Here is a 27317-nt window from a genome sequence, read left to right as displayed (position 1 = left end):
TAGTTTTTTCAGACCCAAAATAGAAATGCTTTTGGAAAATACAGAACTTTTTTCCTTTTCACCAAGGAATTACAGAGAAAGGTATCCCAATTCCTAGCAATATAAAAAAAAGTTCACTAAAAATGTTGCTAAAGTCTACCAATGCTTAAAAGAATAGACTGACCGTGTTTTAAAACACAAGCTGTGTCAACGAGCATGTCTGCTATTCTGAACCACATCTGTTTAGAGATTTTTGCCAAAATGTAGTTTTGCTACCATCAGCAAAATGGCTCACAGAAATCATCAGTTATTTTGTTCTGATTAATGTAGCAAATTTGCTACAAATAAATTTAATACTAACTACATTTAAGTGCTGTAAATATAACCAAAAGCACACCAGATATCATTGTAGCCTCTGTAATGCAAGCATTAGCCCAATAAATAACAGAATTAATGTACTGTGTTTCTATATTCCTCCGCATACATTATCATTTGCTTGTGATTTATTTTATTTCAGTCTTGCAGTCAGATCCTCACAGGTAAAAGCTCACATCCAGGAGAAAGCTACCAAACATTAACCCCCATGAAAATGTTTGGTGCCTTAAGTTGTGAAACCACTGGAAAAAAGAATTGGTCTTCAAGTAAATTGACAAACACTGAAGTTGACCGCAGTTCTACCACTGACTTTATAGTGCATAAAACCCTGACAAATAAAAGAAAATGTAATAATTGTTTCTGTGCAATCTGCTTTTGGCACCTGTGTTTCCCTCATATTGCAGCATAATTGTTTAGGTGTCAGTTATGAAACATTACAAACAAAAGAATAACTTATTTGTAAGAGAAATTTATGAAGACTAACAGTAGCCCATCTTCATCAGTCTGCAACAAGTCCAATAATGATAGGTGAACAAGGAAGAAAGAGAGGAAAGATACTCCTTGCAGTGATTTCTATATAGAGCCCTGAGAACCCCTCTCACTGCCTTTCCACAACTTTCTGAATTGCCTCTGTCAAACCACTGAAGGAGGAGTCCTCGAAGATACTTGTGTCTCACACTCCAATCCCTGCAATCAAAATGTAATACCTAAACAGCAGTTAAGCACCTAAATGCTTGAAAGAGTTGTGTATCTGTCCCTGTTCTTTTAATTTCCAGTTACCAAATATGGAGGAAAACATTAACAGGAATGGTAAGAAGACAATACTTTGGTTAAGACTTGATAGAATCTGATAATAAATACGCAATTACACATACATAGGTACCATTGATGACACCTAAAAAAAAAAATCTACTTTTAAAATTCCTACCCCATATTTTCAAATTTAATTTATTCTGTCATGTACTGGGAAAATTTACCTAATCCACAAACTTGCAAATATGATACAAAGGCATAAATGCAAAATATATGCATACTGCCATGATGTCGTTTTTCCAAACATACTTTTCTGATCTTAACCTAATGCTGAAAGGGGAAGATTTTTCAAAGAAATACGCAAGGTGGGGACTTGGCTTAGAAAAGCTTTTCAAAGTATTATGAATACAAATTAAGATCTATATCTGAATATGCATAAGGGTTTTTGTGCAGAGGGAGTATCACTGATATTATGATGTAAGTGATAATTATGGCAGTACAAAGCTTTTGAGGGTTTGGGGGTTTTTTTGCTTTTTGTGGGCATAGACTAGTTTTTATTTATATACATAGGTACGTGCAGCTTTTTTTAAAAAAATATGGCTAAATACTTGCAAAAAATAATGTGAAATGAGTATGCATTTAAATGATTTCTGGTGAAAATTAATTTAATTAAATTTTGTATTTTATTTTCTAACCATCTTCCTGGTTTACTGTTCACTGTTCCCTTTTCATAATAAATTTTAAAAATACGTTTCTCTAAGTTGGCTTATTTAAATTTGATTTTCTGCTTATTCTTGTAGGTTTCAATGATATTTGCAATAAAGTAACATAAATATTGAACTGTACTTTTCAATAAGATAGATGATCAAAGACAGGCAATATTATTAGTGATTTATAGGCCTTCAAATTCATGGTTTGCAATGAGAATTCAATAAGAATGCATGATTGATCAAGCTTTAATCTGGCACACAATGTATTGCGTAATTTTATCTATCTAGATATTTACAGTGTAACAAACAGTTAAACTTAAGTGCTTAATTCATCACAGAGTAATAGACATCCATTATCTGTTCTTGAAAACAACATGAGGAAAAAAAGCATACCAACTTTCGAAGTTTAGACAATGATCATTACAATAGCCAATAAAGGTTCTGAGCAAGCTGAACTAATTTTAAAGAAAAGCTAAGAGGATCTGCAGTAATTCCTCTATATCTTGATCATTAGTTACACAGTGTAGTTCAGGTACAACCCCAGACATACGGTTGTCTGCTCTTTCAAATTTTAGGCAGTCTTATTTCACACAAATTATCTGAGCAATCTAAAGGAATCCGCATTCTATCAGCCCCTTTAAAGCATTTTACAGTCATATTAATTATTGCTCTTAAATATACATATTAATAACTACATTTCAGCTGAATATCAGGAAAGATTTTTACATTAGAAAGCTATCAATTCTTTGAGAAACTCCAGTGCTCTTCAAAAGTATTCAACATAGGTAAACACATAATACTAACTACTGATTCCACTAGTGATGTGAAAAACTACTTTACCTGTTTCTGCATAGCAAATGCATGCACAGAGGTATAGGTATATGTCTACACAAATTTTAACCATCTACAGAATTTTATTTGAGTCAACTGCTGCCTTAAATAATGGTATCTAACTGCTAAGAGTTAGACGAAAACTGAAGAAAACAGGGATCCTGAAAAATGTCATTCTGTATTCTATCACCCCATATTTAACTTACATTAAAAATAGACCACTTACATGCATAAAATAATTATGTGGAATGTGAAGCATAACTCTAAGTATCTTCAGATGTTTCTCAATGAAAGATATTTTGGTTTATATCCTTCCAAAACAGCTCATGATTATTTGATGCAATAAAGTAGAATGGAAATGGAAATTAATTACACAGCTAATACTTTCTGATATTTTTACAAAACCACAACACTTTAGTTGTAATCTCAATTCTGACAGGAAAAAAAAAAAGTTTTTATAAAATTCCAGTGTTTTCTAAATAAGAATTTTAATCAATTAACTTCATATTCAAAGTAAAGGGTAAAGAATATGAGATTATCTCCAGGCAGTAACTTGGCATAAGAAAGCAAAATATTGTCAATTAAAAGAGGCAACACACTATCTTAACTATAACTTGAGTTACACAAACATTTCTGAACCAGAACGTACTTTCCTTCCCCAGAACCTTGTCTCTTTTTGTTACTTCTGAAAGTTTGTCAGAGGTTAGCGCTAAATAAAATAAAATAAAATAAATAAGTAAATGAAAAATAATCTCACCTAGATAGCAGCCCCACTGATCACTGCTTAGGGAGGTACTTTTAAGTTTTCAATAGGCATGCATTATGAATGTTTTAACATATGTCTATAACAATTATGTGGAATTATTTTCTGATTATTTTTTTATGAAGCTCAGAATTATCTTGGCTTGAGTATCATTGCTACTAGCATTTTATGCTTAGTGTTTTCCCCTTTATAGGTCTGTATGTTTATACACTCAGACTGTTTTTACAGAACACAGCACTGAGAAGCAGCTTCATAACACGTTTTGAACTTAATTTTCCACAAGTCTGAATTTGCTGGTTCATCCTTCAGCAACTTCCACAAATTTCCAATGTCACACTTGACCAGTGCTTAATCCAATGCTCTTATATACACTACAGATTTGCACTTTTCTGCACATCCTATACTGCTTTCACAAAAACCAGCTTAGAATGTGTTTCTTATTAAGTTTCTTCATTGACTGTGCTACAGGTGAGCAGCAGAAAGGAAACTATATAAGCTGAAGTGGAAAGCCCCTTAGAAAATTAAGCTCAGTTTTAAAGTCTGTAGTGTAATAATCTGATTATGAAATTTGCAAATGAACACAATAATAGGTTACATACAAAAATATCTTTAAGAAGCTCATAGGCAATGCCATTTTCTAGCAGAGTTCCCCCTGCTCCCTCCTTTGCACAAACCACACTCCCCTGTTTCCAACCCACCTTTCTTTGAGGATCTGTGTGTCTGTTGTAGGACTCCAGCAGCGCCAGCTGTTCTGACTCTGTGATTTTGACAATGTTACTGATCTTGCAATTACATATGAATTTACAGTTCCTGTTCCCCATGCTACATGTGTTTGTGTACAGGCACTTGAGATGGGTCTCTGGTCATCCCACTTCCTCAAAAAAAGAGTGCAATCCCTCATCGCCCTGCCTGGTGCATGCTTCCCCCATCCCCTGCTCCCCAAAAACCTGCAAGCTTTTGTCACCAACCCCAATAAACCCAGGTTAAAGACCTCCTCGCTAAGTTAGCAAGCTTCTTGGCAATGGTGCTCTTGCCCCACTAAATAAAAATTAGTTACCCAACTAGTTTAAACTGAGTCTCAATAATCTAATGCTCAGAGAATAAATGAATGGGTCTTTAAAGTATAGAGAACAGCGTATGTAGTATAATGCATATTAATTTTCATGTAATATTGAGACATTCTAAAAAGTCCAAATATAACAAAAGATATATGTAATTTCTGAGAAACATTTATATGTTGGCTTTTTCTATAAACCTGCAATAATAAATGTTAGCTTTTCCTCGTAATTTATGCACAAACTAACCTTGCAGCTTTCAGAAATGTAAATTAAATGGTTGCAAAGCATCCATCAAAGTGAAAATCTTTAAGGATAGCTTCACAGATTTGACATTAAGGACATGTAAATTTCACCCAGCTTTTGAGGAGAGGGCCATAAAACATTTCTAGAGGACATATGGAAGTCTTATTTTCTATGGCTTTGTGTTGCAATTCGTAAAACTCACAGATTTAAAATTCCAAATAAACCCAAGGATGATTATAAATCTACATTATTCACATCCTCAAATACTTCATTTGTATGCTCAGTTTAGCTGTAAAATTTATACAGATTTGACAGCCAGCAAAAAAAAAAATCACATTATAGCATCTGTGGCTAAAAACGTGAGGAAGCTTGGGAGCTTAAAATGGTGCTCTAGCAGAAGTTACAAGGAATAAATTGTCTCCGAGCCTGCCTTTTTTGAGATAAATCCACAAAAACGAGCTATGCCATAAGGAAATTACTACCAAGACCCACGGAACTTGTGCCTAGCTGGAGTCCCCGTACTGGGGCAAAACCGGCAGGGGAGCCGCAGGGGTGACCCGTGTGAGGGGACGCCGCGAAGCGCCCAGTGCTGGGCGCACTCAGCTCGGCAGCCAGGGACATGGCCGCCGCGCGGCCGCCACCGAGGAGCCGCCACCGAGAAGCCGCCGGCGGGGGCGGGAGGCACGTGGGGGAGCACAGCAGGAAACCTATAGGTGCACGTGCGGATGCGCTGGAGGCCGTATAGAAGAGAGGTCGTAAAGAGAGAGGGGCCCCTGGAGGAACCCATGCCTGGACAAAGGACAGGAGCGGGGCTAGAAGGAGGGCGAAAGAGGCCGTTTGCCGCCGCCACCTCACGCGCCCCTGCGCGCGGCAGGTCGCTGGCGGGGCGAGTGAGGTGAGGTGCGGCAGGAGGGGGCAGGGCGCTGGGGGACCGGGGTGGGGGGGAGGCGGGATCTGGGGCGAAGTTGAGGCGGGTAAAAGGGGTGGAAGGTCTTTTTCTCAAAGTGTTTAATTTTTTTTTTTTTTTTTTTGGTCTTCTTTTGTTTCGCAAATCCTGAACCGGTAACTCAATGTTTCTGTTAATTGGCGACATAGTCCAGCGAGATCCTCGGGGCTGGCTGTTTTCCCTCAGGGAAGCGATGTGGGTGTGGTTGGAGGAGTTGGGCTCTTCTGAAGTGTTGCCGATAGGAAAAGTACCTTTGTAGTAAACACCACACAGTAAACTCATTTATTATTTTATCTGTAAAGAAGGAAGAATTTTAACATTGGAAAAATCTTGGCACATAAAGCCAATAGTTTGTGCAGGCTTTACAACAAAACGTGAAAAGTGTGTGGTCTGCTGAATTCTTGCCTATGTATTTGGAAAACATCAGAAGTTGTTTAGTTAAAAATATAGCTGGTTCATTTTTAAAAAAATTCTGGAGTAGGACTTGAAATTTGATGGAGTAACTCACAAACGTGTTTAACAAAGTAAGATAACCTGCCAGTCCGTACATCAGCCAACTTTTCCTTTACTGCTGTTTTCCAGCAAGAGAATGAAATACACCTTTTCTCACATGAAAATGAACCTTGGGGAGGCATTGGTGCTTTGATTGCTTACAAACAATGCAAGGTAATTTAAATGAATATATTTGGACAAGCCTTCCTTGTGTGAGCACAAGGGAAGAAATTAAAAAGTTTTCTTGCTGATCAAACTATTTCAAATTGCTTTGTGAAACAATAAAGATTAGCAGTTCTGCAGTGTTGAATTAAGACATTAATCCGGATTTTATAGTTCTCAAGTCTGATGTTTACTGTGTGAGTTGCTGAGGGGCAGAGGGCTTAAGAGTAAATTCATTAGAAATAGAATACAGAGGAAAGCAGAAATTACTTTAGTTGTTTAGGCAAAGAAAAGAAAAATAAGATCTAAAAGTGAATATTTAAATTAACCAATTTGAAATTAAATTATTTTTCTTTCTAATTATTTTAAATAACTGCAAAGTAAAAGGTTTTTTTACTATGGTTTTGAAATGTAATTTTGTCATTAAAATCTGTATTGTTTTTAAACCAAACACGCCAAACATGAGAGATGATCAACAACATATCATATGAGATTTTAGAAATTGTTAGGGATCTCCTCCTGTAAGAGACTTGAGTCGGTGAGAACCACCATCACCACAGCAGATGTTTTTTTTAACATTGCTATGGCAGGAAACTTACACCAAACACCATCACCACAACAAATGTTTATCTATGGCAGGAAGCCAGCACCATCACCACAGCAAATGTTTATATCAACATTGTCAGGGCAGGAAGCCAACACCACTACCACAGCAGAGGTTTATCTCAACACTGTTAAGGCAGCAAACCCACCAACTGACACCATGGAGCAACAGAAGGAGCTAATCCTGAGAAACTTCATCAAACCCCTGCGCATGCACCCAGACCCAATCGAGGATCAAGGGGTCTGGAGACCTCTGAAGACCACCTGACGGTATTGGACACACACACCACTGCCGGGTGGAAGGTGTGGTTAAGCAGAACAGCTTGTGACAATCGTATAAAACAATGGAACCAACCAACATCGGATGGAATGTTCCCCCACCACACTTGGAAATGGATCAGACTGACTGGGACGCTGCAGCTCTGGGGTGGTAGCTATTGCTGTGAAGTCTTTCATTCTTTCCTTCCTTTCTCTCTTTATCTCTCGCTCTCTCCTTTGCATTTGCAAACCTGTTGTTGGGCAAATAAAGTTCCTTGGCTCTTGGCTCCTTTTTGAGTTTTAGTTCTGTTCCCAAGCATATAAGCAGAACCTCACTCCAGTCTTAGACCAGCATGTAATACCTCTTTTTTTTTTTTTTTTTTCTTTCCATTTCTCACTGAAGAAACTATGCTAAAGTATGTGTTTAGCAATGGCTGATTTTTACACCTGGTTTTGCAGTTTTGCCTCTGAACCACAAAGAAACTATTCAAACACCTGTAATTGAGCCACACTCAATTACTGGGAAAGGTGTTGTAATTTTGTCTTTGTTTCTCACTATCATACCCTATTTTTAATTGGCAATAAATTAAATTAAACTTCCCCAAGTCCAATCTGTCTGTGATGGTAATTGGTAATTGATCTTCTTGCCTGTATCTCAACCCATAAGCTTTTCCATCTGTAGTCTCTTGTGGCCCTATTGAGGAGAGGGACTGAGAGAGCAGCTTGGTGGGCAGCTGGCAGCCAGCCAAGGTCAACCCACCACACAGGTGAAGATAATACAGGGATGTACAGCATACAGACATAGCAGAGGGTGGAATATAAAAACTTGTCTGGGTTCTGAAGAGTTTCAGTCCAAGAAACTGCTAACATTTTCTGAAGTGGGAGCAGGCTGATGAGAAGTATGTGGGCTTCAGAGTCATGGGGGGAGATCTGTTTTCAAATGCTTTCTTAAATTCTGTTACAAGTTTGGTTTTGATAGCTTCTAGAATACAGCATACAATTTTGTGCAACCACCTCCCTGCCCTGCCCCACGGCGCCCCCCCCCCCCCCCCCAAAAAAAAAAAAAAAAGTAAAAAAAAAAAGTCAAACGACATGGATATGCTGCAGTGAATTCAACAAAGGTTCACCAGGATTGTTGGGACTGGAGTGCTGGGGAGACTGAAGGAACAGGGCTAGCTCAACCCAGAGATGAGGCAGCTTACGGAGGCCTAACCTAACAGTACCCACAGTGCCTATGGAGAGCCTATTGAGATGACAGAGGCAAGTTATTTGCTGTGGTGCATGGAGAACAAGAGGCAATGGATCTGACGGGATGCTCACAGTGCATATAAGGAGAAACCTTTTCACGATAAAGAGTGTCAAGAAGTGGAACAGATGGCCCAGAGAGGTCTTTAAACACAATTTCAGAGATTTGAATGCGGCTCAAACTCCCTCCTTGAACTTCTTTAGTACAGATCACTTCTGCTTTTAAAGACTGCTTCAAAATCTGTTAGTGCTTCATCCCCAGTTGAAGTTCCTCCTTGCCACCTCAAAAGCTATGCTTCTGAAAAAAACCCATATATTTAAATAAATATTTAAATATTTCAATTTCTGAATTCCATTTTGACAAATATTACCAATTTAGCTAGATTAGGGGGGAAAATCAGACTTTTTTGATCAGACCCAACAAAGCATAGGTATTTTTGTTAGTGTTTTAATAAAATAGTAACATGAACTCAAAATTGAAATTTCAATAAAACAATGGACTTTTAAATGTCTCTTGATTTGTATCATAAAAATTACTAATGTCTATTTCATTATCAGGTACATCATGTTACTAATTTTCCAGTTTAAAATTCATTTATTAATAATACCTGAATAGAATTTTGCAGAATTTATAGTTTGGTTGGAAAAATCAATTACAGTTCAGTTGAGATGTTCCTGTTAGAAAATTTATCATTTCTCAAAAATCCCTGAATATATAATAGACAGAAATATATGACAACACTGTGTGATGGATACATTTTAATCTTAAGAGTTGTTGCCTGACAGCTCTTAAATCTTATGAGTTGTTTTTATGTGACTTACCTCAAAAAAAAAAAAGCATTAAAACATCTTAAAGCATGAACCGCTTACACCACCGAGATATGCAAAAGCAAAAAACAAACAAACAAACAAACAACCCCACCAAACCTCCAACAAACAAACCAGCTTTAGCCACAGAAAGGTACATGTCTTCATAAAACCTTACTATCTTAGGTCCAAATCATGCCTCTACCTAACACAGACACTTAAGCTATGAACAATCACTTCATACTTCCTTTGGATTTAGAGATAAGAACAAAATCTGAAATGTCTCACTACATACTATATGAGGGTTATCCACTGGAAGTATCTTCTTTTCTGTAGTGACCTGTAAAGGAAACCTACGACAGCTGTACTCCTACCTTAGTCAGCCCCATTCATATCTATGTACATCTTGGTGAAGAGTCTAAAACTCTGAATGGACAATAAAATGTGTCTGTTTCAACACTGTTATGGGACAAAATTGGATGTGTCAAGACCTGAACAATAGGTACTGTATGATTTCTTTATCTAATCTGCAACTAAAGCTATAAGGTGGGACCAAATCCTTAGCTGACTCAGTGACACTGAAATTTCTGAGTTGTAAGGTTTGTTTGCAGGGTTATTTCATTGTGGGCACTGACATATTCAGGCCATTGTACAACAATTCTATGTTCATTATTATTCTTCTCTTTTCTGAAACACATAGATCAGACTAATCATGATTAAACTCTAACATTTACATTATACTAGCAATAAATTTGTGGTATAAGTTATATGCAAGGTATGCTTCCTCTTCATAATCCCAAGTGTAAAAATGTGTCTTCAAAGAAGTGTTTATGAGATACTGCTATAAAGGATGTTTCTTATACTTGCACCAAAAACTTCTTTATTTTAAATCTCATTCGTAAGAGTTACAGTATTTGGGAAGCAGATTCAGAAAGAAAAATATGCTTAAATGTACAGTAAAGAAAATATGGTTTAAAAGATTTCAATAATTTTTACATGTTTGGGTAGAACATCCAATCTTTGACTACCTAAAAGGAGGCTATGGAAAATTTGGGAGTCAAACATTGTTCTAGGGCGCACAGCAAAAAGGCAAGAGGCAATGGTCACAAATTGTAAATTAGGCTATTCTATTTAGACATCAAGAATAATTTAAAAAAAAATGCTATTTGAGAGGATGATTGTGATACCAATTTACCTGGAGAGGTTGTGGAATTTCCATTCCTGGAGATTTTCAAAAGTGATGAACAAGACCCTAAGCAAATATATCTGCTTTTAAAGTCAGATTTGAAAGGTGTGTTGGATTTGATAACCTCTTTGTGTCCTAAAATAAGTTCTCTTATTTCTATGATAGCTTAGAGATAGGAAAGAACAACAGTGACCAAACAGATTGAAAAAAAAACAAAAAGAGGAGCTTGTATTCTCTGAAGTGATATACTATTTTTTAAACTTGCCTGCACATATTCTAGTAGAATATCTAGAACAAGATTAGAGAAAAAAACCCAATACTTCCATTTGTTTTATTTCCAGCTGTCTTGGCCTCATATTTAAAACTGTATTTTTTTCCTCAGAGCAAGTGACTTGAAGTTTCATACCATCTAATGCAGAAAGGATTGCAGTGCATACATCTTCAATCATTTTTATCTTTGCTATAAGAACTGTGGAATGAGACCACTTGAATCTTTTTTACTTAAACCACCATGCAAACAACTATTACTAATTTTCTACATTACATTCGGTATAGGACCTTAGTGGGATAAAAGTCTGTCATAATTTCCATTGTCTAGTCCTTTGAACCTTCTGACCTCATGGCAACTGGATTACAAGGAGCATGAAGCTTAAAATAATTTGCTTTTATAACTGAAGAAAAAATGCAAATGTTCATCAAAATATATTTCGTAAATTTACAATTCCATATGCTCAGGTTTATAAAACAGCTAAACAACAAAGTGTACTCTTACCAAGCACTGTGCAAACAGGAAACACAATTTGTGTGGCACATTTGTGATCTCTTTACTCCTGTAACATTACATATCTAAAAGAATCTGCCTTTTATCCTAGCACAAAATGCCTAAGGATGACAAAATGTTTTCAAGATTTCAGAGTCAAGATTTTTGTAGTTGCTTAATTATGCAGAGACCTTAAAATTCAGCACTTCTGAATGTGATCTGTGACTACTGCTTTGCCAGAAGAGAAAAACAGGACTTAACCTCTTCTGAAGACATTTTCTCAGCCAATTTATGACGACTGCTTTGGCAGCTCTGTTACCTTGTTTGCCAAAATTTATCAAACTTACATTAAGTCTGCTTGCATTTGAAAAGTTCACAGACATGTTCAAATTTGGAAAACTAAAATGAGAATTTGAAGCAAAAGATTTTTACACCACAGAATCATTTAGAAATAAGAGTTTCAGTGTTCTGCTTGAGGGATGTACAAAGTTTTTCAAGTAGAAATCGAATATATCTCCTTCCTGTACCCAAATGCCTCTGCCACTCATACCTCATCCTACTACCAGACGAATTTATTGTTACACTCAAAATCTTCTTTTGGATGAAAAGGAACACACAATGTATATGCAGACAACAAATTATTTTTCACCTGATTAGTGATTTAATGGTAGATAATAGTCCAAATTACCTAATGAATGCAGAGAAACCTCACTAACTTTGCTGCTACCACTACCTTTTCAGTACTGCAGGAGATGGAGACGCCATGATGATAGAGGCTGGAGGCTTGGGACTTCTGACACCAAGAGGACAACTCCTGCTCCTCCTGCAGCACTGCAGCATCAGAGTAGATCAGTGCCCTGGTAGCAGATGAGGGGCTGAGACCTGTGTCAACAAAGCACTCGAGCCAGCTGAGCCTGAGCTCTGCAGCAGAACCAGGAGGAAGTGGGAAATGACAGTATTGGGAAGAATCCCTGTTGCAGGAGATGCAGGCCTCCACCTTCTGACCTGTCATCTAGGGAGGGTTGATGTTTTCCAGGGGCTCAGACCCCAGGTGCTGCTGAGGTTTCTCTGGCCTGAGGACTCCTGCTGCTCTTTCCTGTGGGCACTACCTGGAAAATACCAAGCATGGCTACACAAACCTTGGGTGAGAGTCAAGGGCTGAGTGGGGGCTCAGGTGTTTTTTTTTTTTTCTCAGTGCTGCCAGTAAGGGGAAAGTGCATGAAGGGGAGTGAATATATCCTGTTGGTCAACATGTGGTTACAGAGCAGATGTGGACAATCAGCTTTTATTGCAATAAGACCATCTCTGAGGATTAAGAAGTGCTTGGAAGAGATAGGATCCAAGAGCTGAGGCAAAAGTATCTTTGCCAACAGGCTGGCCAACCTGGTGAGAACAGCTTTGAAATAGGAATCATGGAGAGGAGATGATGGGGGAAGAACTAGATGAAGCCTTCTTCAAACAACTGAAAGAAGCCTTGCATTTGCAGGCCCTGGTCCACTTAGGGACTTGCACTACCCTGAGATCACACAGAGATCACAAACAATCCACAAGTTTGATAGAGTGCACTTATCAAAAATTCCAAACACAAGTGTGTTATACCTTCTACAGGTCTATCAGCAGCAAAAGGAGGATTAGGGAAAATATGAGGCTTCTGCTAATGGGGCAGGGGTCTTTGTGACAAAGGGCATGGAAGAGGCCAAAGTACTCAATGCCTTTTTTTGCCTCAGTAAAAATTGCCTTCAGGAATTCCAGACCAGTGGGAAAGTCTGGAGCAAGCAAGAATTAACCTCAGTGGTAGAGGATCAATCTAGGGAACATTTAGACAAACTGGACATACATAAGTCTACAGGATCTGGTGGGATGCATCCACGAGCTGGCCAATGTCACTGCAACACCACTGTTGATGATCACTGAAAGGCTGTGGTGACTGTATGGGGTTCCTGAAGACTGGAAGAAAGTATAAGTCACTCCTACCTTCAAGAAGGCCAAGAGGGGCATTTCAGGGACCTACAGGCTGTTCAGCCTCATCTTGTTCACTGGGAAGTTAACAGAACCAACCCTTCTGTAAGCCATTTTGAAACATATACATCCTTCTTATTATTTCACACATCATTTACTCAACAGGTCATAATGGCATCTTCAGAGCCATTCTGATTTATGATAAGAACCCAGTGCATTAAAGATATGTGCTCAAAATCATTATAGATTTTTTTCCAGGAAAATTGCAGTGCATGCATAACAAGCAACCTAAAATCCTGGCTTGGTGTCCATTGTACTACTTCAGACTTAGAAAGTGATTGGATCATGGTCCAAACGTTTCTTTTTATTTTCAGTAGCTTGTTATCAGCTACTAAGAACTACAAAATTTCAATTACCAGGACTTAAATACATGCCAAAACATGGAATAATGATCTTTTGTAAAAAGCAATGATAACAAAACTGAGATAATAATAAATAAAAAATAACATACATCTTTCCAATGCTTTATTCAGATAAAGTATTACAACATTTTTATTAATATTAAGGGTCACACAACTCTCATCCTTCATTCCCATATCCATCCTAGAACAGGATATGTGCTACACATGCTGCTGATCCTTCTGGCACTGATGGCCATACACATCTCAGGCTTATTTTGCACCTATTAAGTAAAAATTAGCTTTACAGATTGCTTCAATAAAAACATCAGATTCCAAACTTTCGATAACCTGACAAGGTGTGGTGAGTTGAACCCAGCTGGCAGGTCAGCCCCTACCTAGTTGCTCACTTATTCGTCCCGAGCAGGGTAGGGAAAAGGATCAGAAAGGCAGAAGTGAGAAAGCTTATGGGTCAAAAGACAGTTTAATGAGTGAAGGTGGCAGGAGGAAAGAGAAGGAAAAAAACCCATCAAACAAACAAAAAACAAGAGATGTCACTCACCATCCAGTGCCAAGTCAGTCCTTGAACAATGGCTACTTTGAAAAAAACACTGACCTCTCCCCAGTTTTATTGATCAGCATGACATTATATGGCAGGGATGGAATAGCTCATTGGTCAGCTGGGGTCAGCTGTCCCAGCTGTGTCTTCTCCCAGCCTCCTGTCCATCCGAAGCCTAATTGCTGGGAAAGATAGGGGCAGTGAGAGACAGAGAAAAAGGCCTTGATGCTGTGTAGACACTGTTCAGCAATAGCTGCAACATTGGTATGTTTTCCACACTGATTTTGGTAACCCATCTAAAACTGATGATGTAGGGGCTGCTATGAGGAAAATTAACTCCATGCCAGCTGAGCAGATTACACCAGGTAAGAAGTTTCATACCTCCAGCTCACAGTGATTTTAGTTTGAATTGCAGACACAAAGTATTGAAAGGATACAATGTTTTAAAATACAAGACGCTAAACTGTTCAGTGTCATAAATCTTTGTGAAGTATCTTCATACTACGTTTTAAATCTTTTCAAGGTATTCAAAAAGCTGAATACATGTTGTTACTGTCAAAGTGCTTTCCTGATCAAGGTAATTAAAATAAGGATTTACAGTATCCTACTATCATATGTGATAATCCATCACTGTTTATTTGCAGCATGTTGAAAATGGAACATCTGAATACAATGGAATCATGCTATTGAAGTGTCTGGGTGAAATAAATATTGAAAGGGCATGAATACAGACATCTTAACTCAGTATCACCAGCTTCTCAACAGATGAGAAGTCAGAGAGCTAGAATTCCTTTTTTTTCATTTTTTTTTTTCCTTCTGATACCTGTAGCTAGAGCAGAGATCTACGATAGCTATAAAGTGCATTAATCAGAATATATATATTTGCTGACCTTGAACCTCAGTATAAGTGCACTGAAACAGTATAATCAATGTAACAGCATAACCAGTAGTACATAAGCATTTTTGTGATGTTGTGATGCCATAGAGACAAAATATACAAGCATTTTTGAGAAACATATTGTTACAGATCTGCTAATAAGTTAGAATTAATTGACTGTATTTGATTTTTATAAAATCATTTGGAATAAGAAATATATTTTAATGAAACTTGTAGTTGCACAGCAAAACTGCTATGAAATCCTCTGTACAGCCCTGTAGCAAGGCCAAAAGAATAGGTCAGAATCACCTAGCAGGAATGATTAGAACTTAGATAACAGACTTAAGATTCAAGATGATTGGATACAGTATTTACGGGTAGACTAGGAGAATGCATTGAAATGTCAGAATGTAGAATTAATGGGAACTGGGGAGAGGATTTCTTTGTATTTGACTAGTCTTCTGTATGTAGAAAGTGTATTGAAATGTCAGAATATAGAATTAATGGGAACTGGGGAGAGTAGACTGGAACAACTTGTAGTTACCTGCCAAGAAACCGTGAACTTTACTGAAAGGTAATTCCGGCAGGGGGAGATCGCGACCACGACTCATATATCACCTACCCAAATCATACCCCAGGGCCATTTCTGGACCTTTCTAACCTTTACTGCGCAGAATCGAATATGGGAGGAGAGTATGTTAATGATTTTCGGGAAATATTATGATTATGCATGAATACTTAATGAATATGCATTAATAAGTTATATATATGGTGTATGATTTTGAAACTTGGTGTGCATTGATCGTGAGAGGACTCACTCACGCACCCAGCCATTAATAAAGAAGTGTCTGCTTATCTACATCACATTGGTGTTGATAAGTTCTTCATTCCGAGATTTTGGTAACAGTGTGAGTGAGCACTGTGATCACTAAAGCAACAAAGATGTTTGTAGCTGCACATAGGAGTAAAAAAGTTACAAGATAAGCACAAGTAATGTCCTGACCATTACGTGAAAATGACTGGCAAGGTTTTGTTTTCCAGACTTAACAGTTTTTAAGACAACAGCTTGAGTAATGATGTTAATTAATAATACATAAGAACTGTTTCCACAAAGTATGCTGTTAATATGTGGATATAGTAAAATTCAGTTTTGAAGTTTAAAACTGGTTTGATTTGTCAGTTTTCTAAATACCCATGACAACTGACTCTACCTCCCTGCTAGATACATATTCAGTTGCAGCACTTCTCATCCATGACTTGCTATATCATATTGCTTATGAAGATGATGGAATGGCATGTGTACTGATGGATAGATTTTGCAGTTCTATCTGGACCAATGGCATTTCAGATTTACTAAAGCAAGATTTTTACTCAGTAAAGGTATTTAGAGGTACCTCAGGAAAATAACCCTAGGTCAGCACGTTAATTTTCATATCAAAAGAATTTTAAAAGGTAAGTGTAATAATACAGTAATAAAATGCATAACATGCTATTTTCAACATATTGTCAGTGTAACAGAATCAAAGAAAAACACATTCCTTATGTAACAACACACCCTACCTGAAAGTTACATAATTCAAAAAGAGCATAAATTATTGTCATATAAATTAAACATTACACTTAGGAAAACAGTGCATATGATTACTTGCATAATAAAATGCAAGAGAAGCTCAGGACTACATTGTTGAAATTCAATGCTGAATTGATTATACAAACACTAAGAATTTCAGCTTGACCTCTTCCCACTCCAGCAGCTTTTGAATCTATAGCCTAACTTGAATCAAATTTTGCAGTAAAAACACATTTTGAAAAACATTGCTAAGATTTTAATGAAAATATGCAGCTGGATAGAGAGGTTACTTCTCCCATTACAGAAAATGGAGTGTGAATACAATCTCACTTTAGGCACTGAAAATCCACAGAAGGGGAAGCACCAGAGAACCATGATTTGTAAGGTCTACCACTCAATTTTTTTATAACTTCTTTGTGCTACAGCCAACCACCACCAGAGAAAATGGAGATTTTTGCCTTGGGTTTTTATTTGCTTGGTTTTGAAGGACTAGGGCTGTGACTGAATAGAAGTAATTAATTTTCTTACTTTATTTTTTGTATGTTGAAAAACGATTTATATTTACAACTCTATTAATTATTTTCTTCTCATATTTGAAACCTAAGTATTTTCTATAAAAGCTTATAGTTCTCTCAGTCTACAATAAAGTCAACTAAATGAAGATGACTACTATTTTGGAACCATGTTCCACATATTTCCTTCCCCATTGTCTGATTCAGGAATTTCATATACCTCTGCAGAAATGATTAAAAAACAATAGTGAAAGGTTATGCTTTTAAAATATTAGAACTTGTGAAAAATAAAAAATACACTTCTCAGTCTGTGGCATACCACTTCAAACATATGAAGTGAACTAAATTACCTCAGAAATAATATAACAGGATCACGGATACATACAGAAAGGCATTCCATTCTAGTTTTTGTATAAATATATATATGTATCTTATAAAAAGTATTGTCTGCATTTATATAATACTACACATAAATAATATATTTAGTAATTTTATCTTTATGAATATCATTTGAAGGACACATGAAAAATATATGACATTATTGTTAGACTTCTCTAGCAAATATATACTATTTGTTTATTAAAAACTCAGCAGATTTATGATGTTTATCTTGCTAGATTATTTTTGCTTTCTTTTTATGAACATAAGATGCTCTAATCAACAAATTTTTACAAGAGTTGCAGTTAGATTTCTTGCCATTCAGTCTGTTAAGTTTGTGGACAAGAGAATTTCCATGCTTTAATTCTTGCCACACTGAAAATCTTTAACTGAATTCAGCAAAAAGAATGTACCGGGTTTTGGCAGAACACACCACAATGGTTATAGCACTTGAAAAGTAGCAGCCACTCAATATTATCATATGTTGTTTGACAAGGAAAAAAGCTAAAAGAAAATGTGGCTTTATACAGTTCATACTCAAAAGTTTCTGCTTTTTTTTCAAATCAGATTCACATATGCATGCAACAGAACATACAAGCAGCTGTTTCTCTGGAAAAGTTGAAGACTCTTCCCAACTGTATGCCTTCTGCATCCCCTCATCAGTGCCTCAGCTTTGACAATCTCTTTTGGTTCTTTTATCAATACCCTATAATCACTGTAATTTTTTACAAATTATTTTATCTCTGTCCCATTTTTGACTTGTGAGGGTTTTTTCCATTAACAGTGTCAAAACTCTCTGTTCATGTCTCAGAATCTTCTTGCCTGCTACCTCTTGTCTTCTCTCATGATACTTCTTATTCATAGTCTGGTACTTTGAGATAGATATTTCCAGCAGTTTCTTTCTCTTTGCATTTGCATAATCCACTTAACATATGGAACTGGTCATTTCACCTAACTTTTTATATACATACATAGTAAACTTCTATATTTGAGCTATTCACCTTATGCTCTTTCCATAATAATTTATGAGAAATAGGTGCTTTTAAGGTGCACATATCTGATTCAAAAGTCCAGTGTGGATGTGTTGGGTTTGCATGGCAAGGTTTTAGTAGAGGTGGGGCTGCAGGGGTGGCTTCTGTGAGAACCTGCTAGAAGTTTCATGTATGTCTGACAGAACCAATGCCAGCTGGCACCAAGATGGACCCACTGCTGGCCAAGGCCAAGCCCATCAGCGATGGTGGTAGCACCTCTGGGATAGCATATTTAAGAAGGGGTAAAAACTGCACAACAGCGACTGCAGTTGCAACCAAAAAGAGAAGAGAGAATATGTAAGAGAAGCAACTGTGCAGACACCCAAATCAGTGAAGAAGGAGATGGAGGATGTGCTCCAGGCACTGGGGCAGAGATTCCCCTGCAGCCTATGGTGAAGCCCACAGTGAGTTGGGCTGTGCCCCTCAGCCCGTGGAGGTTAACAATGGAGCAGATCCCCACCTACATCCTGTGGAGGACTCTACGCCAGAACAGGTGGGTGCTCAAAGGAGGCCGTGACCCTGTGGGAAGTCTGTGCTGGAGCAGGCCCCTGGCAGGACTTGTGGACCCATGAAGAGAGAGGAGCCCAGGCTGCAGCATGTTTGCTGACACTATGGGGGATCCCACACTGGAGCTGTCTGTTCCTGAAGCACTGTCTCCTATAGAAGGAACCCATGCTGGAGAAGTTTATGAAGAACTGTAGCACACGGGAAGGACTCATGTTGGAGAAGTTCATGGAAGACTGTCTCCCATGGAAGAGACCCCATGCTGGAGCAGGGGAAGAGTGTGAGTCCTCCTCGTGAGGAGAAAGGAGCAGCAGAAACAGAACTGACTGAACCCCCTAGTTCCCATGTCCCTGCACCACTCGGGAGGGAGAAGGTAGAGAAAATCAGGAGTGAAGTTGAGCCAAGAAGGGAGGGGTGGGAGAAAGGTGTTTTAAAGACTTAGGTGTAATTCACATGATTCTGCTCTGATTTGGTTGTTGGGAAATTAAAGTAATTAAACTAATTTCCCCAAGTCAAGTCTGTTTTGCCTGTGACAGTAACTGGTGAGCGATCTTTCCCTGTCCTTATCTCAATACATGTTGTATACATTGTCTTTTATCTCCCCTGTCCAGCTGAGGAGAGGAGTGATAGAGCAGCTTTGGTAAGCACCCGATGTCCAACCAGGGTCAGCCCACCACAATGGGAAAGATATGGCCATACTGTACTGAGTCAAGTAGAGGGCTGCCAAGGTGATTTGGGGTCTGGAGCATATGGCATGAGAAGCTGAAAGAACTAGGTCTGTTCAGGTTGAAGAAGACGAGAATTGGGGGAGCTTTCGCTGTTGTCTTCAACTACCTGCTGGGAAAGTACAAAGGAAATGTAGCCAGTTTCTGTTAAAATGTGCACAGTGAAAGGGCAAGAGAGAATGAACACAAGTTGGAATGTGGGAAATTCTGATTCAATATAAGGAAAAAGAAATTTTCCATGGTGAGGTCAGACAGTAGAACAAAGGCCAGAGATGGCCTGGAGTCTCCATTCTTGGAGATACTCAAAACTCAACTAGACATGGCACTGAGCAACTTCCTGTAGTTGACCTTGCTTTGAGCAGAAGGTTGGACTAGAGGCCTCCAGAGGCCCCTTCCAAACTATGTGATGTAATGATTCTATGATTTATTATATCAGTGAACATTAGACGGACCATAGGTGCTATATTATCCTTTGTGGCCTTAAATGTAGTCCGAACAATCAATGAACATGTAGACTTCTATACTGAAGATGGCTGAAGGAATCCCTCACATCCTGCCTGTTCCAAATCCAGCTAATCACCACTCCAAATTGTAGCTTCACTTAAGTTGATCTTACAGGGAGCTTTTTAACTCTTTGTTCATTAAACAGCTTTTCTAACTTCTAAACATTTTGAGAGCTAATATGAAATGAATTTAAAATATTAAGTGGTGGTGATGTGAATGAGTCACATAATATGAAAATGAATTCTCATGAGAAGAAAGACACATTTGAGAAATGCAAAAAACCATGCAAAAACCCCAGACTTCCTTAAACTCTTATTTTTCATAAATCCTGTAAAAGAGTATGATGCTTCTATTGCTAATACCATTTCATTTCCATTACAAAGATAGATTTAACAATGTATTTACTGCTATCCTGTTGAATGAATCTTTTGTTAAAATGCTTTCTCAGCTAAACAATATTCTTTTGCAAGTATGATTTCTCTGCAATTGTCAGCAAACGTCTTGATTGCCTACACGTAGTTCAGAGCCCAGCAAAAATGTTTAAATGCAAACATTTTAGCCCAAGAAAAAACACCACACTCTGAGTGTTAGCACTTTTTAAGAACTACGTAAAATCAGAGATGGAGTAAACAAGTTAGTAAGTCACATGCTATGGAAGTGAAGTTGTACTACTTTTTTTTTAAAGCCACTAGAAAAAGTATTACAGAAATGTAGCATCTTGGTCACTTTTCCTCCTTCACCCTCAGTAAATGAACAGCCATATTCCTTCTAATGTAAAACTGCCTAAAATTAGAACAGCAGCACAAAGACAGAGCATTTGGTCCACAGAATTTCAAAGCTTATTATGAAAAGTGATATATTCCATTTAATGAGGAGATTAAATTCTTCCATCTATTGCACCATTTGAAATTAAACTCTTATGCACAATACAAACTAGTTAAAAAAGAGGAGCAAGGGGAGAATCTGGAGAAAGGTAGGACTTCTTGGAGGCTTTAATAGGGTGGTTGTTTCCATGGAAACCCTGCCAGTGTGCTGGATAGAATCCTCTAGGGGACTGGTGTTCAAATAGTGCAACACTTCCTAATTGTCTAGCAACAGTTTGTTTTATGTTTTTAAGTGCACCTCTTCACTTAACACCACACTTACATTGCTGAAGAAGTCCACAGGATACATTTCATAAAGGAAAACATTATAATATGCAACTACCCTACACAGAAGGACAAAGAAATGTTTTAGGCTGACTTACACCAATTTTACAGTTGCACAAAGTTCAAATATAAAAATATACATATATATAAATAAAAAATAAATAATATAGCTAGAAAGCAATCAAAATTTAAAGAAGCAATATAGTACACAATATTCAAAATGACCCTGTAAAAAAACTCCTAGATCTGCTCAAGCTGAATTGAACCCAACCATCTAACACATTTGGTGTCAAGATAATCTAGCAAGCAATGCAGCATTATAGAAGCTCAGTGAGAATACTCTCATTTTTATGCATTTATCTGCATATTTAATAGAAGAAATAATCAGCGTATACACATATGTGTGTACAAAATGTTAGACTTGCTTCATATATGAAAAACACCCCACCATACATGGTGAACCTAGAATTACTGTCAATGGAGTTGAGTCCTGAAATAGCTCTTCAGGCACTTGCAAATAGTTGCCTGAGGCCTATGCCTTAAGACAGACTGTTCTGAATTCCTTTTTTTATTTGTGACAGCATACTTCAGTCTTATTCTTCGATGGACTTTCATACTCATCCTCATTAGCCAGCTCTGCAAAACAGTCTTTATGCATTCCTCATTTCCAAATTCTACAAAAGGCTTTCGTTTGCACAGCGTTACTTTGCTTGTCAAATATTTGTTCACATTAAATACAGTTGATTGTTTTCTGGGTTTTTAATTTATAGTGTTACAAAATAAATTTCACCAAGATTTGCAGCCTCCGGGTGGGGAGGAGGGGGTGTTGGGAGGGGGGGAGCTGTTAGAAGACCTTGAAAATTATGTGTTGACTGTTTACCTAGCTGCTAGAAGTGTCTGTGACTTAATCAGTTCATTTATCTTCATCTGCTATTTTGGTTTGCTTCAGATTTTCATATGAATCTGAAATGCTGGTTTGAACAACATGAAATCTTTGGAGGTAGCTATGACAAATGTTATACTTAGACATGAACAGTTTGTCTCCAGAACTCCCTAAAAAAATAGATGGCAGGGAGGGGCGGAGGGAATGCAACTCAGAAGAAAAAAATATTTTTGTTCCAAAATCCCATTTTCTTTCCTCAGTTTACAAGTTATATGACAGGCATCGTTAACTTAAGGAAGTTTATTTTTAGTGTTTATATTTATACCTTCACTTTTGACATATTTTTCTATAAAAAATACTGGTTCACTAACTGAAAGTTTTTATTTAACAGAGGGTAGGTAACATTTGAACACTGTCCAGATATAATCTTGTTTTCTTAACATTCCAGGACTTGCTGATAAGTTTCATGCTGTTGTTCATAATGCATCTAAATATTGATGACAAAGCTTTTTGCTAGCAACTTCTTGATGTGGACCATAGATCTTTCAGACTGTTATGCAAATGATGGTACAACAATTAAGAAGGAAGACTGATCTTTAGAAAGATTGGAAGAGTGAAATTCTGGGGATGGAATACAAGGGCACTTTTAGTGTAATTATTCGTGCACGTTTAGAAAATCTCTCAATTGGACTTTCTGTGTGCTAGCCTAGCCAGGAGATGACTGAAGTGCAGCAGAGTCTACCAAGCCTGCCAACTCCTGAGCTGACAATGTACAGATTATGCATTAATTTATTCTGAGACTAGAGGGCTACAGAATCACTAATGTCTGTAAACCATCTCCATAGCGCTGGCACAGAGCAGATAATATGCAGTGTTGGAATTTATGTCCGAGAGAATATTATTTGGTTAAGAGCAAGGTCATTTAGCATCCTTGATCAAAATAGCAGGTAGTCTTGCAGGTAGCATGATAGATGTGCCACAAACAAATTTAATCCAAAGATACTTGAAATCAGGATGTTTTTTTTTATATTTTATATTCTTGCTCTTATATGCATGTATGTACCCTGGCATGACATTCTATGCTATGGAATCTCTTCGGCGACTTTGCATCAGCTGTCCTGGCTATGCTTCCTCCTGGCTTGTGCACCTGCTCACTGGCAGAGCATGGGAAACTTGAAAAGTCCTTTATTTAGAGTAAGGATTATCTAATAACCACTACAACATCAGCGTGTTATCAACATTATTTTCATACTAAATCCAAAACACAGCATTGTACCAGCTACTGAAAACTAACTCTATCCCAGCCAAAACCAGGTCATACCATCACCATTAAGTTCATTGGAAGAATTCTTATTTAGCAATGCATTAGGCAAGTGGCAGATGCAAGTGTTATCGATGTAATAGAAACCATGGAAAAGCCTGAGAATGCCTATGTAGGAATTAGGGATTCTACCCCAGAAAGGTGGTGGGATCAATAGACCAACCGAAGTGCATCTACAAAAATGCACACAACACAGGTGACAAACAGGAGGAGCTGGAAACTATTGTGCAGCAGGAAAATTAGATCATAGTTGCCATCATGGAAACGTGGTGGTATGACTCACACAACTGGAGTACTGCAATGGGTGGCTACAACCTCCTCAGAAGAGATAGGCAAGAAAGGAGAGGTAGTGGGATAGCCCTGTATGTTAGGGAGTGTTTTGACTGTCTAGAGCTTAATTACAGCTCTTGTCATTAAGACAAGACCACAGACTCAAGTGTTTATGGCTGAGAATGAGAAAGAAGGCCAACAAGGCAGATATCATGGTGGGAGTCTGTTCTAGACCACCCAACAAGGATGAAGAGGCAGCCAAAATATTCTACAAGTGTCACAACACTCTCCAAACTATCAAGCTGCAACAAGGTCTTTTACCATCTTATACCAGCATACTCTTCATGCTAGTCCCTCTGCTGTCTTTTCCTGGTCTCTCCTCACCCCAGGCACTTGTTCTCTCTTCTCTCTGCTTCTTCCTCGACTGCTCTCTCTTCATTGGCTCTCAACAACTTAACAAAACCAGCCACACCTGCACCTTATCTACATCAGCCAACCCAACACCCCTGAAGCCAACCCACAGTTGTATACTATCAATGCTCATTAACACAGCTTCATTCCTCTACATACAAGCAGCTGGGAGAAGTCTCGCAGTTGCTAGCCCTTGTTCTTGTGGAGGACCTTAACTTACCTGATGTCTGCTGGAAATACAACACAGCAGAGAGGAAACAGTCTAGGAGGTTCCTAGAGTCTGTGGAAGATAGCTGCCTGACACAGCTGGTCAGTGAGGCAATGAGAGAAGATGCCCCACTGGCCCATTTGTTTGTAGGTGACATGACAGTTGGAGGCTGTCTTGGGCTCAGCAATCATGAAATGATAGAGGTTTTGATTCTCAGAGAAGTAAAGGAGGGGGGATAGCAGGACTTCTACCTTGGATTTCTGTGGACTTCATCTTAGAAAGGCTATAGATGTTGTCTGCCTAGACTTTACTAAAGCCTTTGACGCCATTTCCCACGGAATTCTCCTGGAGAAAATGGCTGTTAATCGCTTGGACACATATACTCTTTGCTAGTTAAAAAAAATGGCTGGCTGTATGAGTCCAAAGGGTTGTGGTGAATGGAGTTACATCCAGCTGGCAGCCAGTCACAAGTGGTGTTCCTCAGGGCCCAGTACTGGGGCCAGTTCTGTTTCGTATCTCTATCAATGATCTGGATGAAGGGACCAAGTGCACCTTCAGTATTTTTGCAGATGGCACCAAGTTGTGGGGAGTATTTATCTGCTTGAGGGTAGGAAGGCTTTGCAGAGGGATCTGGACAGGCTGGATCAATGGCTGAGGCCAATTGTGTGAGGTTCAACACGGTTGAGTGCTGGGTCCTACAGGCTTGGGGAAGAGAGGCTGGAAAGCTGCCTGGTGGAAAAGGGCCTGGAGGTGTTGGTTGACAGCTGAATGAACATGAGCCAGGAACGTGCCAAGGTGGCCAAGAAGGCCAACAGCATCCTGACCTGTATCAGAACTAGAGTGGCCAGCAGGACTAGGGAAGTGATTGTCTCGCCGGTGAGGCTTCACCTTGAATACTGTGTTCAGTTCTGGGCCCCTCTCTACAGGAAAGACATTGAGGTGCTGGAGTGTGTCCAAAGAAGGGCAACAGAGCTGGTGATGGCTTTAGAGCACAAGTCCTATGAGAAGCAGGTGAGGAAACTGGGGTCAGAGAAATGAAGGCTCAGGGAGGACCTTATTGCTCTTTACAGCTAATTGAAAAGAGGTTGCAAAGAGGTGGGTGTCAGTCTCTTTTCCTAGGTAGCAAGTGATAGGACAAGAGGAAATGTCCTCAAGTTGTACCAGGAGAGGTTTAGATTGGATATTAGGAAAAATTTCTTCACTGAAGTGTTGTCAATCATTGTAACAGGCTGTCCAGGGAAGGGATTGAGTCATCATCCCTGGGAGTATCTCAAAGATGTGTAGATGTGGGACTTTGGGACATGATTTAGTGGTGGACTTGCCAGTCCTGGGTTAATGGTTGGACTCAATGATCTTAAAGGTCTTTTCTAACCTGAATTTTTCTATAATTATATTATTTTTCTACATCCAAGTTCCCTGCCTTTTTTACTTTGTGTAACCTTTGCAGCTTTATAAGCATTGCTACCAGTTTTTTGCATTTTAAATTAATCTCTTTCCTTTGATCTAACAGTATTCATTTTTTTCATCTACATCACTATTCGCAGAATCACAGAATGATCAGCGTTGGAAGGGATCTCTGGAGATCATCGAGTCCCGCCCCCTGTGTCCTGGTTTCAGCTGGGATAGGGTTAGTTTTCTTCACAGTAGCTGGTGCAGGGCTGTGTTTTGGCTGTGATGTGAGAACAATGTTGATAACATACTGATTTTTTTAATTGTTGGTGGGTAATGTTTATCCTAAGTCAAGGACTTACCAGTTCCTTGGGCCCTGCCAGCGAGAGGGCTGGAGGGGCATGGGAAGCTGGGAGGGGACACAGCCAGGACAGGTGACCCGAACTAGCCAAAGAGGTATTCCATACCGTATGACATCATGTATATATGAGTATATAAACTGGAGGAAGAAGAAGGAAAGGGGGGACATCCAGCATTATGGCATTTGCCTTCCCGAGTAACCATTACACATGATGGAGCCCTGCTTCCCTGGGGACGGCTGAACACCTGCCTGCCCATGGGAAGTGGTGAATGAATTCCTTGCTTTGCTTTGCTTGTGTGTGCAGCTTTTGCTTTACCTATTAAATTGTTCTTATCTCAACTCTGGAGTTTTACATTTCTTTTCAATTCTTCTCCCCATCCCTCTGGGTGAGAGGGAATGAGCAAGTGGCTGCATGGTGCTTAGTTGCCAGCGGGGGTTAAACCACAACACCCTGTGAAAACACATTCACCTAAATCAGGTTTCAGAGTCATGTCTAGGAGGGTTTTGAATGCCTCCAGAGAAGAAGACTTCACAGTCTCTCTGGGCAGCCTGTTCCAGTGCTCTGTTACCCTCAAGGTAAAGTTCTTCCTCATATATTCCCTGTCCTAATTCTTGAATATAGTTTCTGTTCAGCCTTTCGGAAGTCATTACTGTGCAAAACAAGCCACCATATAGGTTCCCTGGCTCTTTATTGTGTTCACAACAATTTCTAATTCAAATCAACCCGTTTGCTCAATAGAAGTGGACTTCGTCCCCCCTCACCTACCTAGAACCTACAGCTGAATTTGAATTACCTGGAAGATAACCTGAGGTCCCAATTGGCACAGACAGCAAAGTTTTACAGTACCTATACAAGGAGCAGAAAAAGTTTATTGCAGGAAGGATAAATATCTGAACCAAATATTGTGTTTGTTCAGTGCACTGAAGCAAAGGAAAAGTTCTCCTGAGTTCTCGCTCATTTTCATCTCAACACATCTGTGTTATACAAGCATTTCACCTTAGGCTGTTTTTAACTTTTTAATTGGTATGTATGCTGCAGGTTTTTACATTTGGATAATGTCCTAGAAGCTTATGTACTATTTGAAATTTGTTTGATAAACAACAATACAACAGTCAAAACTTAAAGCAATCAGCAGGA

General features: G+C 38.6%; 1 protein-coding gene and 1 long non-coding RNA gene across 3 annotated transcripts in view; one reads left to right on the top strand and one right to left on the bottom strand.

Moving 5' to 3' along the window:
• CSMD3 (CUB and Sushi multiple domains 3) overlaps window positions 1–27317 on the bottom strand; it is a 720137-nt gene that overhangs the window by 520999 nt on the left and 171821 nt on the right. The window lies entirely within an intron of this gene.
• Window positions 5516–7364, top strand: LOC119145339. Its single transcript, XR_005103394.1, has 3 exons — window positions 5516–5607; window positions 6241–6324; window positions 6999–7364. It is a non-coding gene; the product is annotated as an uncharacterized LOC119145339 (long non-coding RNA).

The sequence above is a fragment of the Falco rusticolus genome, chromosome 3 (assembly GCF_015220075.1).
Source record: "Falco rusticolus isolate bFalRus1 chromosome 3, bFalRus1.pri, whole genome shotgun sequence".
Taxonomy (NCBI): domain Eukaryota; kingdom Metazoa; phylum Chordata; class Aves; order Falconiformes; family Falconidae; genus Falco; species Falco rusticolus.
This window is presented reverse-complemented; position numbering and strand designations above follow the sequence as displayed.